This window comes from Schistocerca nitens, chromosome 9, assembly GCF_023898315.1.
Source record: "Schistocerca nitens isolate TAMUIC-IGC-003100 chromosome 9, iqSchNite1.1, whole genome shotgun sequence".
NCBI classification, from domain to species: Eukaryota; Metazoa; Arthropoda; class Insecta; order Orthoptera; family Acrididae; genus Schistocerca; species Schistocerca nitens.
This window is the reverse complement of record NC_064622.1, coordinates 402,023,438-402,039,501: the sequence shown is the minus strand read 5'-3', so window position 1 is coordinate 402,039,501 and position 16,064 is coordinate 402,023,438. Positions and strand designations below refer to the sequence as shown.

General features: G+C 42.0%; 2 non-coding genes across 2 annotated transcripts; both read left to right on the top strand.

The window, feature by feature from the left end:
- Positions 1 to 5,138: 5,138 nt before the first annotated feature.
- Trnai-aau (transfer RNA isoleucine (anticodon AAU)) lies at positions 5,139 to 5,212 on the top strand. Its single transcript has one exon. It is a non-coding gene; the product is annotated as a tRNA-Ile (tRNA).
- Positions 5,213 to 11,803: 6,591 nt separating this feature from the next.
- On the top strand, positions 11,804 to 11,876 carry Trnar-ccu (transfer RNA arginine (anticodon CCU)). Its single transcript has one exon. It is a non-coding gene; the product is annotated as a tRNA-Arg (tRNA).
- Positions 11,877 to 16,064: the final 4,188 nt, after the last annotated feature.

The window sequence follows — 16,064 nt, the reverse complement described above, 5'->3', positions numbered from 1 at the left end:
TACAATAATAGATAGTCTTCTGCATAACAGGAGGAGTTGTCAAAGAGAAACGTTTTCAGTTTAGTTCCAAATTTTACTTTGCTCTCTGTCAGGCAGTGAAAAGTTTTGGTTGCAGCTTGTGAACGAACCCTGTTTGTGATACAGACATGCCCAATGTGGCGTAATGAATGTCATTGTATTCTTCTGGGGTTCTAATTGTGTTCCTGTTACTGTGTAGATCATTATTGAAAACAAACTTCATGAAGGAATAGCTATCTTGTGAAGCGGATGGATTGCTAATCACACCACACACACACACACACACACACACACACACACACTATTTCCGGCTATTCTGGCCAGAGTGTTCTAACACCCCACCCGTCACTTATCTGGTTTTGCCGTGTGTTCACCCCAGCTAATTGACTAACAGATCAACAGAGAGTGCAAAACTACCGCAATATCGGATAACGCAAAGAAAGTAATCAGGCCCTGTGACTACTGACTGAACTACGGTGGCAGTGTTGACGTTAATTGATTCAGAATTGATCACTTTTAATTAAAAAGGGGTGAACATTGATGTTACATGCAGCTATCGAACACCAGATGCAAATGTTGAACATAAAATTAATTAAGAAAGTGACTTGGGATTTCAACTACTTGATTGAAAACAGATGCAGTCGATTATCATAAATTTATTTTAACTCACGACCTTCAATCATCACATTACATGACTCTCCTACCAGGCAGTGGTAATAAATTGCGTTTGCGTGGAGTGAAGCTCGATACCTCAAAAGTAATTCCTGTCGACTGACCCAGGCGTAATGCGAAGTGCGAGAAGAATTCTACAGTACACGGCCCATGAAACCCTCGTGGAAACTATGCCGGCATGATCCAACAAATTAATCAGTGGCCGGAGCGGGCGCAATATCACCGAATACAGCGTGGCGGAGCGGCGTCGTTGTGTGGACGTCGGCCGACCTCGTGGTGCTGCAAGGCTGCGCTCGTCTATTCACTCCTAGCTACCTTGCTCAGTACATATAAACTGCAGAGATGCTCACTCTTTCTCAGGCAAGCTGAGTAAAGAACGCCACGTCCGCACTCTAGGCAAGCTGGGAACGGAAGACCTCTACGGAGACTTCTCACAGTCCACTCTTCGCCTCGGTTTCCCCTCCAGCAAAATCACTTACGCCAATTGCAGCGCAAGTCGCATTAATTATGCGTCGCTTCCCAGTGCCGACCAATGCCTGCTCTGGGAAGTGAACAAATTCCCACAAAATTTCCCTTTCTCTGAACTTCTATTTTGCTCCTCCCAGGCCACCCATCAAGGTTAGGTTCTGACACCCAGGAGAGTACTTCAAAATTCCTTGGTCCTACGTTCCCATCGGAGGCCGGCGTATTTCGTTCTGTCGCTGTTCACCTGATTTGCTTCACACACTGTGGACCGTGAATTCAGCGTGAAGTTGCTATAGTCACGAACACGCATATTTTGACCTCTATTGACAGCTCCACCGTAGCTTTGCGCGGTTTTCCCGCATGTTTCACAGAAAACTGGACGACGGACATTTATCAACAGTCGTACATGTTCTCCGTCTGTTTCCCGGTACACCAGCATGGAGTCGGGGTCAACCACCCACTCACTGTCACTCATCTTAAGGCGGCTGGACGCCGCGCACCGTTACAGCTTTCTCAGAGCTTGGCCGCCCTAAGCTGCCTATTGTCGCTTCCCTTAGCCGCTCCCCCGGCGTTCACGGTCAATTCTGAGTACTTCCCTGTGGTAAACTAGCCTCCAGTAAATCGACGATTTCCACAAAGTTTTCATGTTGTGTGAATTACTTTAAAACCATCACTCGACATTAATTATTCCAATACGTCCATACTATACCCTCTACAAGATGCATTGTACCTTGTCAGTCATTTTTGTTCAGCCCTACTGTTCGCTCAACGTGAGTTAGGTGATCTTTAATGACTTCATGTAAGGGGCATAGTTCTTGCCATCTTACAGTCTTTCGACTGTCACATCGCCGGGTGTTGTGCGGGAACGAGATCATTGATATGGAGTGGCTCGGATGTCGAGGTGTTTCCGATTTGTAAGGCAATGAAAAATACAGGAAACAACAAATGTAAACAGCGCCAAGCACAATACATATCTACAAAAGAAAAAAAAATATTTCTTCAATGGCTCCACTTACGAATGAAATGTGATTTTTTAAACTTTAGCTTACAATCGGACTGATTGGTGCACCCGTAAGTAACCACTCAACCTGACATTTTTGATGAAACAACTACGTCTCCGCACAATCAAAGTACCAGACACTATTTGGAATACGACTAAAAAAGTCGATAGATGTCTCCAACTGTTGAAACTGGGAACGTGTTCGCAAGAGTGACATCACAGGAAAGTGTCACAACGGTGAACCAAGGCGGTATAAATGCGGTGGACCAAATGTTTTGGGATATGTGAGATGGTGGACGTCAGCTACAGGTTTATGACGTAATGACAACTCCCTTCCTTTTTTACCGCCATGATTTTTATGTTATGATGCACGAATACAGTATAAATGAATGAAACAAATGTGTGCGTCATTACAGAAGTAGCGTAGCGCTACTCAGTTATCATCATCATCGATGTTGTCCGTCTTTTTTTTGTTGTAAATCTAACACTGTTAAACGGACGTAAATTTTAAGCTGCTGGGCGGTTGCTCACGTTATCGGCATGATTAAACTGTAACCCGAAAATCAGTAAATTCTTCAGTTACTTACGTGTATTCATTTTAATTTTGAGGCGAATATTGTGGGAATATTGTTAAAATATGAGTAATATTGAACGAAGAGTCTGCGGTATTACGTAATCATATTATTTACCTATTTTTCGCAAAGAACAACATCCGTTCTCGAATAAGATTTTGAAACTTGTTGGACAGACGTGGCACATTCCCCCACCTCCTCTGCCAACGCCTTCGACATCCCACGAATAGGAGGGTTCTGGCTGTCGCTCCTCTACATTGCTTCGGGCTCGGACGTAAGGCGACTGTAGTGGGAGCGCGGAAGTTTGAAAGCTGTACATCCAGAAGGTCACAACTGCATACTATCAGAATTATGGCCCAAATTTTTGCGCAGCATCGATTGCTGAGGTTGTCTTGAAAGTGTGCTATTTATCTTCATTTAATGTGATGTCAAGTTGGTGATGTTTCCTTGTAAGACGTACTTAAATTTTTCTTCTGATACACTGTAGCAACTTTTCTAAAACAAATCATGTATTAAGTCTTTTGAGTGGAATTAGAGACTAAATTCATGGCTGATTAAAAATGAGCGTCGGACCAGGACTCAAACCCAGGATCTTTGCCTTGTACGTGCAACTGTGAAGGCCGGTCCTGAGACGTGCTTGGGTAGCACAGGTGCTAGAAAGCACCTGCCGGCGAAAGGTAAGAGTCTCGAGTTCGAGTCCCGGTCCGGCATACAAGTTTTAATCTACGTGGAAGTTTCAAATCAGCACACACTTTCGCTGCAGAGTGAATAATTCGTTCAAGGCTAGAGATATTCGTACTGTCATTTACCGAAGATTCTGTTAGTTGGAACATATTTCTTCCTTCAGTCTTCTTCTGACCGCCATATTCGTATCGCTAATGTCTATCTCCTGCACGATCGTACAGAGTATTTCAAACTGTAAGATTATACCGTTTGGAAAGGAAAAAAAATTTCTCTCCAGAAACCAGCAGGAGTTCAGGACCACTAGTGTGGAACACAGGTTGGTGTATTACATGACGTCATGCAAATAGCAGTTGCATGTGAACAGGTACATGCCGTCTCAGCCGGCCCAGATGACCGAGAGGTTCTAGGCGCTTCAGTATGGAACGCGCTAGCGCTACGGTCGTAGGTTCGAATCCTGCCTCGGGCAATGATGTATGTGATGTCCTTAGGTTTGTCAGGTGTAAGTACTTCGAAGTTCTAGGGGACTCACGACCTCAGAAGTTAAGTCCCATAGTGATCAGAGCTATTTGAACCATGCCGTCTCACTAGGTATCCGAAACACACCACACTGTCGACTAATAACAAGATACAGCCATGCGTAATGTCATCGCAAGCACGTAATCGATTCGAAGAATGTTTAGCTAATAAAACCCAGCACTTTATACAGTACAGCGAATGATAGGACCACTAATGTTCTCAGTATGTACAAACTATACAAGCTTTACCTAGTTATTGCCTTTGCAAGGTGATATCCTAAGAGAATGCAGGTTCTATCCGAGAAAATACCTCCTCTACCGCAGATGAAATGGAGTGCGCATTTTTGCCGAGCGACGACCGAGGTCTGTCCACCGTTTTGACCGCTGTTTCACTTCTGCAGTAAGATAGTCGACCAATATCGTTCTCACAGCAAGTAACCAGCACACAAAATGAAATTATTTCATTTAAAAAGTTCGAAACTTTGGTGAGGTATTCGGTTTTGCATGTGTTACAGAAGCCTCGTTATAGACATCAGCTAGAAGAAAGCTTCCGTAAGGCCGGAAGCCACACGAACTCATCTACGTAGTTGAGAATTTGGTCTATCGGCTGTCGTTGAAGATTAAAATCTGTAGTAGCTACAGAAGATAAGCTGTTACACACACGTCTCCTGTGGTTATCCAGATATTTGTGGACACTTCCGGCACGGTCTTCCAGTCAGCAGATTATACGGTCGTCACTGATAACAGACGAAGAAGATAGATAGTGTTTCTGGATTAAAGGCCTTGGAAAACTCATTCTCAATTAAACAGTAACAAATACGTGTTACTTTTGTTTATGGAGCTTTTAACACTATTTATTCATTCATCTTATAAAGAGAGGAGAAAGTATTACATAACTGTTTACAACAAATATATACCTTTTAACATAGATACACATAATCTCTAGTTCATAATGGTTTTACATTCCGAAGCCCATGTTTGAAATCCGATCAGATAAATTGTGAAGGCCTTCCACTGTCCTTGTAAATGCACTGAGGAAACACATGTCATGTGATGTAGTGTCTCCACCTCTTCGCCGCAGTCACACTAAGGAAAGGACTCCCATACCTATTGGTGCAGCAGTGCTTCACAAATGTGTTCAAAACTTATTTTATCTCTGAGAAAGAAGCGGTCGGACTCTGTTTAAACGCCGTAGAGCTTTCCTGACACGTGGGCCCGTTAGCTCAGTTGGTTAGAGCGTCGTGCTAATAACGCGAAGGTCGTGGGTTCGATCCCCCCACGGGCCACTGTTTTACCAATCTATTACAAAATACGTCCACTATTTTACGTACGTGACAATAGCTTATTCGGTCCAGAAACTGAAACTTATACTCAACACATCGCGTGTCGATTTCGTAAAGGAATGCGCACCCGCTGCTCTTCTAAGTAATTTCATACGTGAGCTCTTTATCTTTCTGGTCGTTTGCTTTCTTAATATCAATTTACTACATCACGAAGCAACGTTAGCGCTGGCATTACCTTGTAAAATTAAAGCACTCGCCCTATGGCACTCCAAAATCTCCACTTGATGCTTCTCAGAGATTACCTAAACTGTTAAGACACACATACTGATGCTAGCATTTACTTACTGTATAAGCTAGATACACAACTGTGAATTTACAACGCATCTGTTTTGGTAGAAGGTATGAGATTTTAAGTTCCTAAAAACTTAGTTATCAAAATTATGGCCCAAATTTTCGCGCGGGATAAATTGCTGGGTTGTCTTTAAAGTGTGCTTTTACCTTCATAAAATGTGATATTACGTTGGTGATGTTTCCTTGTAAGACGTACTTAAGGGGCTCCGGAAAGGCTCAAAATCATGAAAAGTTCAATTTTTACTTTTTTGCATTTTTTGAATCTGCAGACTATTACCTTTTAATAGATATATAATTTATTCAATTCCGAAGACTACAACTATTTTTAAATTTTTTTTGAAATGTGTTCTACATGGGCGTGACCCACTGTGGCGCTGTTAAACTGCTGTCAAATGGTGTTATTATTAACGTCCGTGTTCATAAGGTACATTTTAGTGATGTGACATAAAGTATGTGTTGTGGCTAACCTGTGATGGTTCAATATATATCGCTGGTGTGATTGTCGATTGTTTCATGTTTATTTACTCTGTCGTTATCTCGAAAATATTCGTAATTAATTCTGTTTCTTGAGTCTCTGTTTTGTTGAAGTATAATAATGAGTAAAAGTAAAGTTATTAGAAATCCTCTGAAGGCTTTTAAGAAACGGAGAAATGTTGGAAAGCCAAAGGTATTTAGAAATATGGGAATGAAGATAGGTTCCAACATGGTACGAGCGATGTTTGCTTTAGACAAGGAACGCCTTCGGGCTGCAGACAGGGCTATAAAGAGTCTAGAAATACAAGCAAGAGTAAACAGGAGGAGGAACAAGAGGAAGCTGGAGGAGGAGTTTGCAGAGGATGAAGATAATCCATCCTATGGACCTGGAATGCACTAAAAAGTTAATTCAATCTTTGTCGCTCGATTCCCAAAGCTTTTATTTTGTCATACTAATTACATGTTTTCTAAGGATCTTCCAAACATATTTGTTTCAAACTTTCAGTAAATGTTACACAGTACTTTCTGAATAATTTAACACAGCCTTTTTCCAAAAAACTGTATATTTTTGAATATATAAATAAAAAATTGCAAAAAAATATTGTGAATTTTCATTACAATTGAAAAAAATCATCTTTAATAACTGAACTAAAATTTTGTAAAATCCCTGTGTTAAGTTGTAGCCCATATTCCAATAAATAATCTGTAAAAAGTTCAACTTCCTACCTCAAATACTTTGTGAGGAAAGATGTAATTTATAAGCGTTATTTTAACATTGCAAGTATAGGGCGTTCCGGAGCCCCTTAAATTTTTCTTCTGATACACTGTACCAACTTTTCTAAAACAAGTCATGTATTAAGTCTCTTGAGCGGGATTAGAGATTAAATTCCTGGCAGATTAAAACTGTGAGTCGGACCAGGACTCAAACCCAGGACCTTTCCCTTTTATGTGAAACTGTGAAGGCCGGTCCCGAGGTGTGTTCGGATAGCACAGGTGCCAGAGAGAACCTGCCGGCGAAAGTAAGAGTCTCTGGTTCGAGTCCCGGTCCGACACACAGTTTTAATCTACGTGGAAGTTTCAAATCTGCGCACACTCCGCTGCAGAATGAATAATTCGTTAGAGGCTAGAGATATTCGTACTGACATTTACCGAACATTCGGTGAATTACAGGCCCACATCACTAACGTCGATTTGCTATACAGTTTTGGAAAATACACTGTGTTCTAACATCATGAATTACCTCTAAGATAACGATTTATTGACACATAGCGAGGATTCAGAAAATATCGTTATTGTGAAACACAACTAGCTCTTTATACTCATGGCGTAATGAGTTCTATCGGCAGGGGATATCAAATTCATTCCATATTTTTTGATTTGCAGAAGGCTTTCGACACCGTTCCTCACAAGCGTTTTCTAACTAAACTGCGTGCCTATGGAATATCGACTCACTTCTGCGACTGGATTCGTGATTTCCTGTCAAAAAGGTGACAGTTCGTAGTAACAGACGAAAGTCATCGAGTAAAACATAAGTAATATCCGGCGTTCCCCAAGGAAGTGTTACAGGCCCTTTATTGTTCCTGATCTATATTAATGACATAGGAGACAATCTGAGTAGTCATCTTAGATTGCCGGCCGGAGTGGCCTTGCGGTTCTAGGCGCTACAGTCTGGAGCCGAGCGACCGCTACGGTCGCAGGTTCGAGACCTGCCCCGGGCATGGATGTGTGTGATGTCCTTAGGTTAGTTAGGTTTAATTAGTTCTAAGTTCTAGGCGACTGATGACCTCAGAAGTTAAGTCGCATAGTGCTCAGAGCCATTTGAACCATCTTAGATTATTTGCAGATGGTGCTGTCATTTACTGTCATCAGATGACCAAAACGAATTGCAAAATGATTTACGTAAGATATCCGTATGGTGCGAAAAGTGTCAACTGACCCGGAATAAAGAAAAGTGTGAAGTTATTCACATGAGTACTAAAAGAAATCCGCTACATTTCGATTGCGCAATAAGTCACACAAATCTGAAGGCTGTAAATTCAACTAAATACTTAGGGATTACAAATAACCTAAATTGGAACGATCACATAGATAATATTGTGGGTAGAGCAAACCAAAGACTGCAATTCATTGGTTGAACACTTAGAAAGTGCTACAGGTCTACTAAAGAGACTGCTTACACCACGCTTCTCCGCCCTATTCTGGAATATCGCTGTGCGGTGTGGGATTCTCATCAGGTGGGACTGACGGATGACATCGAAAAAGTACAAAGAAGGGCAGCTCGTTTTGTTTCCTCGCGAAATAGGGGAGATATCGCCACAGATATGATACGTGAATTGGAGTGGCAATCATTAAAACAAAGGCGTTGTTCGTTGCGACGGGATGTTCTAATGAAATTTCAATCACCAGTTTTCTCCTCCGATTGTGATAATATTCTGTTGGCACCCACTTACATAGGGAGAAATGATCATCACGATAAAATAAGAGAAATCAGGGCTCGCGCAGAAAAATTTAAGTGCACCTTTCTCCCGCGCGCCGTTCGAGTATGGGACGGCTGAGAGACAGCTTGAAGGTGGTTCATTGAACCCTTTGCCAGGCACTTTATTGTGAATAGCACAGTGATCACATAGATGTAGATGGCCAAATGGAGCCCCACACTGAGGTCACTTTCAAACTCTTTCAGTTGCTGATAACATTGTCTCACACGTGTACAGACGTCTCCATGTCCTTTACAGTGTCAACTTAACAACTGACACAGTTCTCGCTCGATGTGCATCGTAGTAGGTCATCCGTGGTGATTACATAGGCTATTAAGAAGCAGGTCCCACCTTTTGTAATGTCCAGGGAACCATTATGAATCACAGTGACTTCAGTCTAATTATTGTCTTTGAATAGAAGTGTTATTTCCGTTCGTGTCATTGCATATCTCTTGTAGTTACATTCTGTACTATACTGTAACAGTTATTACTTTGTACGGTCTACGTAAAATAGGGCTATGTTACTTGACAGAGTCGCATCACGTGAAAGTTACTCTCGTCTTTATGTTTTGCACACCACTGTAACTATATGATCTAGTTGCTAACATCGAAAGCTACATAACGATGTTCGCATATTATGCGGTTGTCTAGCAGAAGGCAGCGACGCTAGGAGAGTGTAGAGAACTGCAACAATAGCTGCTGCGCATTGATGACAGGTGCTCGGACTGCCAGTTGACTCTGAACGTAAATAAACTTAACGTATCGCGCAGAAAGAGGAAAAGAAATTCACTAGTGTACGATTCCATTATTCCGGCAAATCGCTGGATATAGTAATTACCGTAAAACACCTAGGATTAATTGTCCGGAACGACCCCAATTGGAATGGCCACGTTAAACAATATGTAGCAAGCACAGATGACAGTGGACAGATTCGTAAGAAAAATCTTTGGGAAATATAATTCATCCACGAAAGAAGATTTAAAAAAACTCTTGTTCGACCGATTTGAGTTTGTTCATTAGTCCGTCATCCTTACCAGTTTGCATTAATAACAGAAATAAAATCCAACGAAGAGAGGGGCCTCTCCGAATGGGATCGTTTAGTCGGCGCGACAGCGTTACGGAGATACTGAAATTCATGTGGCAGACGCTTTCAGAGAGGCGTTGTGCATTACAGAGAAGTTTACTGTTGAAATTCCGAGAGTGTTCGTCCGTAAACCTTATTACAAAATTTTGAATCTTTTTCTGCTGTTGAATGTTATGGATGTCAACTTTACACGTGCAAGTAAAGTATAAGATGCCGATGAAGAAAAACCGCAATACTTGAATGGATAAGAACGGCGATGACTATACGCACGAGGACACGCTGAAAAGTAATGCTTCTAAACTTTTTATGTGAGTGCTCTTAAAGGTTTTAAAATACAACAAACGTTAACAACATTCTACGTTTTATCCTTCAGGTCTACATATTTGCAGTCCTATGACGCTAGATGGCTCCGAATTGTAGCGTGTGACGTGGCGGTGAAACAGCAGGCTGTAATCGAGTTTCAAATTCGAAGAGTTCGTCAACACATGGAGAAATCTCCCCTTCAGCCAACGAGCCAGGAGCGCTGCGACATTTGCAACAGTCCGAAGTTCGAGGTAATCGTCATCGATCATCCTCCATACTATTCCGACCTGGCCCCATTCGATTATCATCTGTTTCTAAAACTTAAAGAACACCTTCAAGAACTTCAGCTTGATACTGATGAAGCGGTGCACGGAGAGATGAGGTTGTGGCTCTGTCGACAAAGTCAAATATTTCACAGTGACAAAACAACGAATACGTCTCTGGTTGGGAGAAATATGTTCGTCGCCAGAGTGGCTATGTTGAGAAATAAATACATAGCCATGAAGAACAAAGAAGTACAATGTTAATAACGTTTGTTTTACTTAAAAAGGCTTCCACGCAAAAAAACTCATATCTTACTTTTTAGCACACCCTAATGGTTTTTAATTGGTATACATACAAGTTACACGTAGTTTTGTTTAGCAAGAGACTTTAGAGACTATCACTGTTTTAGTCCTGATGAGATTTGTTGTAGAATAGGCGATTATTGATTTGTTCTAGGTACAGTCTTTTTCATCTAATGCAAATAATTAAGGTTTTTTGGTACTGAATTAGGTTAATCTCGTACATAATTTATTCTTGTCTAGAATGTACTGAATGTTCTGGTAATTATATTTATATTCCAAGATAAGTCATCTGTGAAATATAGCTTCAGGTATATGGAGTTAAGGTACGTTTTAGTCTTTGCGTTATTGCATGCACTTTCGAAATGAGCACTCATATTGTCTGGGTATGAATACTGGATAGTTACAGAAAGTAATTGACATGTAATATTTTTGTGATAAGTTACGATAAATAGCTTACTGTTGCGCTATTAGCTGTCACAATTTTGAATTACGAGGTGCTGCACAATCCAAGGTCTATAGCAATGAAGATGTATTAAAAGTTAATTTCGTGGACGTACTGCACCATCGTAATGGATTCTAGTGCTCTAAATTCAGTACGGGACCAGACCATTCTAATTATTGTCACTGGTAGCAACACAGAATTCCCTACTCAGACTCCAGTAGTTACCATCTTCACAGGACCGTCACATATGAAGCCAAAGCTATTTTGCAGCTCTTCCTGCAGAATGGTCAGTCTTTTGTGATTACCACAAAACATAATAAATTTAGAAAGGTCCGCTTCATTTGTATTAATATTTACTTAAATCACGACCGGTTTCGAGGTTTTAAGATCTCGTCTTCAGATGTATGAAATTACAATTTTTGGTAGTACATAACACGCGGTCGGCTAAGTCAGTAATGGCTGGTGGCGGTCCTATCGTGCGGCTGACCAGCGGCGGACAGTTTCCGACAACATGCAGTGATTGGCACTCTTCCACTGACTGGCCCGACTGCATGTTATGTATTACTACATACTACAATTTCAGACACCTGAAGATGAGATATAAAAATCTCGAAACCGGTCGTGGCTCAAATAAATATTAGTACAACTGAAGCGCTCTAAAATTACCGTGCCTCCCAGTTGCGGATGTCCTACGTACCAAATCTTGTGCACCATAACACATAATTAATACGATATGTGCTTCGTGTCTTCGAAATTGGAATCACTTCTGGCAGCGGAGGCAGAATATTTCACAGAGGCAGGCTGCGGCCAACGTGCCTGGTAAGGGAGAGAGCTACTGTCTATTGCATCACCGCAGCGTGATCCAAACGGGTTCTCATGTGTAGCTCTCTGCTACCGTGAGCCCCTGTGGCCTAATGGATAAGGCATCGGTCTCCTAAACCGGGGATTGTGGGTTCGAGTCCCACCAGGGGTACACATTTTAATTTTAACACAAATTACTGAAGAAGTAACCTTTCGTGTGAGAGCTTCCATAAAAGTTCAATCATAGACCTACATACTACAGATACACACATACGTACATATATACTCACCTGGTGTAGAGGAAACAAAAAAGACAAGGAAGAAGATGAGCTCACGAACCAGATGGCACCACATGACTGTACAGCGATTATTTTCGAAACGAGCTGACTTTTCCTGAAGTCAAACATAATAGAATCGTACGGTTCGCCATACAGTTTGTATAAAGTACTATGAAAAAAAATGTAAACTGAGATATCGAATGGCTACAGCTATCATGTGTTCATGTAGATGTAATGACATGATTTCGTTCATGTGTAACATTGGTTACAATCATGGACCTCTTTGATTTTGCTGAAGGGGAATCTGAATTAGTTTCGGGGTTTAATATTTTATAGTTACGGGGTTTATTAGTGAATATGGTGCAGGTATGTTTCTATTATCATAAAATGTCTAGAGGCTGTGAACCCACACCCAAGCAAAATTTGTATATTCTTTTAAACTTCCTGCCAGATTAAAACTGTGTACCCGACCGAGACTCGAACTCGGGACCTTTGCCTATCGCGGGCAAGTGCTCTACCAACTGAGCTACCGAAGCATGACTCACGCCCGGTACTCACAGCTTTACTTCTGCCAGTACCTCGTCTCCTACCTTCCAAACTTTACGGAAGCTCTCCTGCGAACCTTGCAGAACTAGCACTCCTTTCTTTCAGGAGTGCTAGTTCTGCAAGGTTCGCAGGAGAGCTTCTGTAAAGTTTGGAAGGTAGGAGACGAGGTACTGGCAGAAGTAAAGCTGTGAGTACCGGGCGTGAGTCGTGCTTCGGTAGCTCAGTTGGTAGAGCACTTGCCGGCGAAAGGCAAAGATCCCGAGCTCAAGTCTCGGTCGGGCACACAGTTTTAATCTGCCAGGAAGTTTCATAACAGCGCACACTCCGCTGCAGAGTGAAAATCTCATTCTGTATATTCTTTGCTCAGCACTACCAAACCAGACATCCTAGGTTTTTGATGCAGCTCTCTGCACAATATGGGTGAGTCATTAATCGACTATGATGTAAGTATCAAGACACATACCAGGACTATCTATGTAAGTAATAGGGCAACCATTGTTTTTGTGCACTTTTGATATCAAATTGATATGCAAATTAATTAAATTTGACATCTGACTTATTTATGATCTTCGTCTATTGTTCTAGTAAGTGGTTTTTCATGTAACCCCACCCCCTCCCATTCACCTATTTTCTGTTAATTGATTTATAACCCCTCGGGGTTGATGTATGACCCCCTGAGGGTAATCTGTCCTGAGAAACCACCTACCTCTCCCCCACCCCTCCGGGAAATCCCCTAGCAGATACAAGCACACAATTAATATCAAATTAATTGACTAATTAATTAATTTTACCAATTAATTGACATTTCCCACTCTGGGAAATCCCACAGAACTCCAATCCCCACCTGCAAATTGGTGGGAAAAAGACTCAGTTGATTGGCTATTTGGCGCGAAATCGATTGTGATATATGGAATGTTGTTTAAACAATTTCTGGTAGACAAGGCAATGTGTGGAATATTGTTTATTTAAACAATTTATGGGACGCAAGGCAGTGTTTGGAATACAGTATTTATTTAAAGAATTTGTTAGGAAATTGACTGCAGTGTAAGGAGTACTGTTTATTTAAACAATTTGTGGGTGAGAAGGCAGTGTGGAATATTTAAACAATTGCAGTGCTTTTTTTATCCCGATCGTGAAGCACCACACGTAATTACACTCTCACAGATCACGCTACATATACCTGGCAAAAAAAAAAAAAACTCCCAATCACATCGCTGACCGTCGGGCCAATAGCTCTACTTTGTTCTGTAGCAGATGTAACAACGACATTGCCGGCCGCGGTGGTCTAGCGGTTCTAGGCGCGCAGTCCGGAACCGCGCGACTGCTACGGTCGCAGGTTCGAATCCTGCCTCGGGCATGGGTGTGTGTGATGTCCTTAGGTTAGTTAGGTTTAAGTAGTTCTAAGTTCTAGGGGACTGATGACCACAGATGTTAAGTCCCATAGTGCTCAGAGCCATTTGAACCATTTTTGAACAACGATATTCGAGAACCAGGTAGCGTCTGTCATGTGCCATACTAATCCCTCCTGTGTCCTGAACAAAGCAGTGAATACCTGGTAAACCCCCACTTGTGGATGTCTTGGAAATGTTCCCTCACTCTATCAAATTTATTGAATAATTAATTGAATCGATGCCCTTTGCATGTGGCTAATTTTTCCTTGCTTCTTATTGGTGGAAACCAGAACTGGTACATTTGGTGGGATTCGATCGTGCAACTGCCCAGTTTCGAAACCCTTCCGGATTTTTCCCCCTTGCCTCCTATTGGTGGATACTGGCACAGTTTGATAATTTAGTAGGAAGGCCACTTTTTTGGAGGTAGCTGAAAATTTCAAATTTCAGCTCAGTTGCATGCTATGTCCTTAAACAATCTGCAGAGGAAAATAATAAATTAATCTATCGATAATCTGATGTTGCAACTGGGTTTCAAAGTACCATATAACCCCTAAGTTGGTTTTCTCAGCTGCACCAGGACAAAGGAGGAGCAGGAGGAGGAGGAATGCTCTACCACATGACAGGATAGTCACAACAATGAATAGCATTGCCACCTTTCCGCTGCAAGACAGAGTCCAGTGCACTGTATTGAGAAGCACTAAATACCACACACTTAAACCACATTCTACTCTGTATTAGTAGTAGCAGTAGTAGTAGTAACAGTTGTCACAGATGTCAGAGAGCGCTAAAACACTTGTACATCCAGTGTGCTCGTGTCCCGATGTCAACATGCAGTGATTCAGGCAAGAGTGGCAAAGAGCTACTTGCCACCGTGTGCGCGCGTGTCAGCGATTGCGCCAGGTCAGCATCCGGACTTGGCCCGCCGGATAGGACTGCCCGGCAATTAAGGACGACTGGGCATGATTGGAGTGGTAGGAATTTAGATCTTATCAATACCTCCAGAACCAACATTTGTCTGATCGATACTGAATCTTCTCAAATACCCACGTAAAAATCAGAGAATACTCGCAACACATGGAATCATGAAGGGCACCCAACACATACTGAGTATTAGATCGCTATTCACCCACCTAAAGATTGACACTGTTGTACACTGCCTGACCAGTTCGTGAGGCTTATTAACGGCTCGGAACTTTAAGCCGGAAATGTCAGTTATTTCTGGTCACTGGCTACCTCCACCAAACACCCAGACAGCACGAAGAGTCGCCGTGCGGGATTAGCCGAGCGGTCTTGGGCGCTGCAGTCATGGACTCTGCGGCTGATCCCGGCGGAGGTTCGAGTGCTCCCTCGGGCATGGGTGCTTGTGTTAGGATAATTTAGGTTAAGTAGTGTGTAAGCTTAGGGACTAATGACCTTAGCAGTTGAGTCCCACAAGATTTCACACATTAAAAAAAGCACGCAGAGTCGTCCTCGGAAATAAGCCACGTATTTCTCAGTGTAATTCCAGTTATGTATTACGATCATAGTACCAATATAGTGACATCTGACAGTGTGAAAAGTATTGGAAGTACCTCCTTCCGAAGGCTCTGACTCTGGAAATACCTACATCTATACCATTCATATGACTGGACATAATTTTCGACATAAAATCTTTCATTCCCCTTACAGCTAACGATACATTGAAATCGCATTTTTCCACATCAAATCTACACCTCCCTTACGACTGGATATAGTCACTTTCTTTGAATATGAAGGAACACAAACCACAGTAACTTCACACACTAACAATTACACATTTCCGATTATCGTTTACAAGTGCACAACATCTAAAAATTATGATATGGACACATTCACACCGCCTAGCTGTCTCGATTCTCCTCAGTTCTAGGAAATTATCAGACACTTAAGCCTTCCAACCAATCAGATTCGAGAACAGACTAAAGGTACTTTCAGTCAGCGCTCCAGGAAGGTGCTGCATCCGCCAAGGCTCTCTCAAACAAGTGTTGTGAGGCATTTGTGTCTGGCGCTATATGATAGTCAACAGCACTCCCGCGTACGAAAGGGTTGGAAAAAATCACTGACATGGGTTGGTGTACTGTAATAAACATACAGTCGACAGTGCAATAAGGAACATGTGAGGATCTG